The sequence below is a fragment of the Berghia stephanieae genome, chromosome 2, assembly GCF_034508935.2.
Source record: "Berghia stephanieae isolate SIO BIC M18660-M18661 chromosome 2, UCSD_Bste_1.3, whole genome shotgun sequence".
In the NCBI taxonomy this organism is placed as follows: Eukaryota; Metazoa; Mollusca; class Gastropoda; order Nudibranchia; family Aeolidiidae; genus Berghia; species Berghia stephanieae.
In genome coordinates this window covers 86,880,148-86,885,729 of record NC_088361.1, presented here as the reverse complement: position 1 = coordinate 86,885,729, position 5,582 = coordinate 86,880,148, and the positions used below count along the sequence as shown (strand labels likewise).

The 5,582-nt window shown below is 38.3% G+C and overlaps 1 protein-coding gene across 1 annotated transcript in view; it reads left to right on the top strand.

Annotated features, from left to right (window-relative positions):
* Positions 1–5,582, top strand: part of LOC144965737 (phosphatidylinositide phosphatase SAC2-like) — a 183,270-nt gene that overhangs the window by 116,366 nt on the left and 61,322 nt on the right. The gene's annotated exons all lie outside the window — the stretch shown is intronic.

Here is a 5,582-nt window from a genome sequence, read left to right as displayed (position 1 = left end):
TGAGAGATTTGCACCCGGTCACGCGGCGCTCACCACTCTTATTGTGTCCGTGTCGAAGTAGTCGCGCTTGCCATGCCGATGTACATATTAGTGTTAGGATCTATATTATTACTTTTGTAATTTAGTTAACTTGTCAGTGTAATCTCTCTCTCTCTCTCTCTCTCTCTCTCTCTCTCTCTCTCTCTCTCTCTCTCTCTCTCTCCTCTCTCTCTCTCCTCTCTCTCTCTCTCTTTCTCTCTCTCTCTTCTCTCTCTCTCTCTCTCTCTCTCTTCTTTGTCGTACTATCTGCTTATCTATCTATCCATCCATCTATCTATCCATCTATCTATCTATCTATCTATCTATCTATCTATCTATCTATCTATCTATCTATCTATCTATATATCTATCTATCTATCTATCTATCTATCTATCTATCTATCTATCTATATATGTATCTATCTATCTATCTATCTATCTATCTATCTATCTATCTATCTATCTATCCATCTATCTATCTATCTATCTATCTATCTATCTATCTGCTTATCTATCTGTCCTTCTTGTAGTACGGCTTTAATCTTATTCGATTTTAGCTTACTTAGATGCCTCAGCATTACGTAATATCCACTGATAATATGCTCAAAGAACTTACAACGGTTCCCATGCCAACAACAACAACAACAACAACAGCAACAACAATAACTGATAAGGGGGACAAAACATTACGCCTATTAGGTGCTCTATTTCAATTTTTTATTTTCAATTCGACAGAGCTAACTGTTATCGACTAGGTACTCGTTCTACACCTGAGTGCGGTAAGAAATTGCGAGCAAAGAGCCTTCTCAAAAGACTCTACTTTGCGCCGGCCCATGCGAGACTCAAACCGGGGACCTAACGGTCCGAAGGCGAGTGTGATACTGCAGGACCACTAAGCCTTACAAACACAACAAATTTTATCAAGCCTTGTCGGTCAGTGCATGCACCCCTGTTTTAATTTTGCTTGTTTTTTGTTGGGTTTTTTTTTTTTCATCTTCTTTTTTTTTTTTTTTTTTCTTTCTTTTTTTCTTTTTTTTTAGAAAGGGGGGGGGGGTCTTCTTTCTTTCTTTCTTTTTTTTTTTATTCAATACAACTCTGAAGGTTTGTCCCTTAAGAAAAAAAATATCCATTTATCACTCAATATCTTGGCCTACTTTGGCAACCCAGGGGCCTTCCCTATAAATTATGAGAATTTCTATCTATAAATCTCCCATCTATGGTAAACATCGGGGGTACCGATAGTTCAGTTGGTAGAGCTTTTGCTTCACACACAAAAGGACCTAGAGCAAGCCCGGGTGAAGTCGGTATTTTTTCCCCGAACACCCCCCCCCCCCCTCTTGTCCACCCAGCAGTGGGTCTGTTAGATCTGGCGAGAATAATCTACAATAGACTATGTCGCTTCTAATCTAAACCTGATCTAATGTCGCAATGTCGTAAGTTTGTTTTATTCTTTTCTGTTAAAAAAAAAGAAAAGAAAAGAATTTCTGCTACAAATACTGAGAATGGCTCAAAGGTTTTCCTTATGTCCGGATATTGCAATCGTTGAAAAATGCTGAGACATCTTGACGGTATTTCAAGTAGAACTGATAAAAGCTCGTTGAGTTTTTATAGATTTGGCACTAAAATGGTCTTGAGTGTTGTCCCGTTCAACGACAAAAGGCAGTTTTCTTTTTATTTACTTTCTACTTACAAAGTTTTCTTAACATAGTGATAAATCAAATTGGTCCCCTACGACGACTTATTTTCTGGTCTGATAACCCGAATTGTTATGAGCTCATTGTTGTAATGGAAATGCTCTCAATCCAACTCAAAATATTATAGTCCATTGCAATACGCCCATTCTTGTGTTTGGTTATCAGACCTGCAAACACCTGCTCGTCGCCGACTACTTCCCCGCACTTATTTGTATGATAAATAATGCTGCTAATTAAGATGCTTGTTTAATGTTATTGTAATGGACAATATCTCAACTGGATCATTTAATGTATAAAGAGCAAAATGTCCCCAAAGCGCGTTACAAGGGACCCCTAGCCAACAGCAACACTTAACATGTAGAACAAGACATGGCTGACGTCTGTAAGACGATATTACACTATTTTGCATACAGAAACAACGCTATTAACGGCCAGGTACTCATTTTACACTCGAGTAGATGAGAGAATATGTGGAAAGAGTCTTTTTCAGGACTGAACCATGCGCCATTTTGTAGATATTGCGCTATATAAAAATGCTCAAGTTTAGATATCATCAAGATGGTAGAAGTATTTCTACGAATAATGTAAATGTTAAAAAATGGCATACTTTTAGAACGACCTGGGGTACCATTTCTTACCCAAAGACAATAAATATTATAGAATGCCCAAAGGGACACGTAGATAATTGTCTTGTCCCTCAGCATTAAAAACCCCTACCAGTATTATTTGGCCTCATTGCAGAGATATGATTGAGCATCACAACTGCGTGTGCTCGGGTTAATATTTGAGTGTGGGTGCAACATGTCACTGGGGCAAAGTAAACATAGAGCCTTTGAGTAAGACACCGTACCCCAGGTCGTTTTAAAAGTATGTCATTTTTATTTAACACTTACATTATGTGTAGAAATTCTTCTACCATCTTGATGTCTAAACTTGAGCATTTTTATATAGCGCAATATCTACAAAACGGCGCATATTTGAGTCATGAAAAAGACTCACTAGGCGGTCCACAAACCTAAAAATGACGTCAAAATATTGGTCTTAGTGGGTTTTGGTGCCAGGCTATAAGTTAACGAGCCCAGCAACGAGCAGCTTGGTTCTAAACAAAAAAAAAGTCGGTCCTTTTTATTCTTCATACTGGCTAGAACTTCTTCACGTGTCATGTGATCAGAATGTATAAAAGTCAAAACATGATCAGATTTATAATGTTTTTCTCTTCTGGATACACGGTTATGCTCGTCGAAGAAGTATTTCATAATGGCGGTGATGGAGATAATGGCGTCCGCCATTGTTCCGATAGTTTAGAACCAGTTACTAAGTGACTATGCGTCATTACGAGGGAAATGACGTCACGACTGTTGAATCCTATTACTACAAATATAAAATTGTAAAATTAGAAAGTAGGCACCGGTGTAAGATGAACATCCGAACACGCGTTTATGAAACAATGCGAGACAAAGCAAGAAAGAAAAATACAGGGAAGAAAAAAAAAACATCACAAAAGATTCTTCTTCGCCCAGGGGATCGAACCTCAGACGTCCTGATTACCAGTCAGACGTGGGAACTACTGTGATGTAACGTTAGCGCGTCTGACCGGTAATCAGGAGGTCTGAGGTTCGAGCTCCAGTCGAGGAAGACTTGATTTTTGGGGATGGTTTATTTTCTCGTTCTTTTTTGCCTGGCACCGTTTCGTACAAACTTACTACAAACCAACAAAGCGCACAGTGCATCATTATAGGGCTAGGTTCTCATTACCAGGCGGTGACTACTGTACTAAATTATGATTGGTGGAAATTTATCACGTTGCATTTACCAGCGACATATTCGTAAATCGATGTTAATTTACTAAAATATTGATTTCCGGTTATAATGAAACTTAAAAACATTAACGCTCTTTGTGTAAACTGCAGTTCACCCTTTAATGGTCCGATTATAATTAACTGGAATATTGATTAAAAGTTAACATGAATATGTTAACCATAGTAAAGATCAGTTTTGTATACTACGTACTAACGTTTAGTTAGCCATCTAACGAGCGACAAAGTCTCTCTTAAAACATTGTTACTTTCATTGTTTATTCTGATGATAGCTGCTGCAGACTTAATTGTTTTTGCCTAATGATCACCTCGGGCTAAAATGAAGCCGTGTAATTTCGCATGTAAGATGCTGCTCTTGTAGTAAAAATAGCAGGATATGGCAACTTGTGTGAGTATCAAGTGGCTATGCGGTCTTGTGGTATAACATTGACCTTAGGTACGGAAGGTCCAGGGTTTGAGTCCGCTTTGAGCGTCGCACAGTTGAGCCCATGGAAAAGGCTCTTCACTCGCCGTACTCAGGTATAAAAATTTTACTCATTTAATGAGTAGCTGGCTGAATAGTGTCATCTCTGTCGCATAAAAGTATAATATCGCCTGACAGGCGTCATGTCATGTGAAAATTAAGATAGATCGAGGCGAATCATTTGAGACATCAACGGTCAAAATTGGTCCAGTAAAAATAATATCTATGTACGCGCAAATGAATCTGGCAACCCTGTCAACTGTAGATTTAACTTGAAAACATTTAAAAAATGGGTGGGGTTTGATGTGAAAAAATCGTTGAAAATAGGTTAGGCCGAGACGACGCTTTTGAAAATTAAGAGTCAAGATCGTTCCTGTAATATAGTCAAAAAAGTTGCGCGCAAAAATAGGCCAGCTTTATATATATATATATATATATATATATATATATATATATATATATATATATATATATATGTGCCCATTGGATCTAGAACTAGAGATGCTGGCATCTTCGGAATGAATGGACGCCAGATGGTCAAATTGATAAAAGTCATAATCGTAAATCATTTCTTGAATCACGTGGGTAACTACGGAACGCTCGATTAATTCCTATTGGTGATTTATTTGTTACACACCCACTAACCCATACACACCAACACACAAAACTATGTGTAATCTTAAACGTTTATAGTCTGAGTAATACAGTTTAGTGAGAATTATTCATAAATGCGGGCGGCAAAAAACAATAACAAATGTCCGAGTGACGTCAACTTCATACTATCTATACTTCGGATGGCAACGTTGTGAGCTTCTTAGCAAAGCGCATACTATCCATTTCGTCTTGTCACTAAAAGCCGTGCTGGGCGTGGACAGTGGCCAGATCGTCTGAGACGGGTTATTATTAATATCTTATTGATCCGAGAATCAACTGTCGATGTATGAAACGTGAATGGAAAAATATCAAACTATTTTCTCGCCAGAATTGGGTTAATAAACAGGGATAGCAGCGTATTGAATCAAAAATAAACTATCAGTCTATATCGCCTGGGGTGAAACTTGATATAGAATTTGTTCTCGCAAGCAATGGGTCAATACAAGGATGTGTTATGGAGTAAAAACCCTTCAGAGCTATTAAGCCCACTGAGCCTGAGTTTATCCCGATTTCTATAGCGCAAAGCGGACAATATCAATTGCTTGCTACCCTTTTGATAGAACGCTAATCTATCTTAAAAGTATTTTCCGCCAAATCTAACAGACCCAGTTAACCGATCGCTGCTGGAAAGGAGGTGGGGGATAGAAAAAAACCTCGACTTCACAATCGATATCAGTTCTTTTGTGTGTGAAGTGAGTGCTATACCACCTGAGCTATCGGGACCCCCATATCTTATGGAGCCAAGAATCGTCTTATCTATAGATAGTATGCAGATGACGTCACTCAGGCCTTTGTTATTGTTTTTGCCATCCGCGTTTGTGAGTTGTTCTCACTAAACTGTATAGATAGTATGCAGATGACGTCACTCAGGCCTTTGTTATTGTTTTTGCCATCCGCGTTTGTGAGTTGTTCTCACTAAACTGTATTAACTAGACT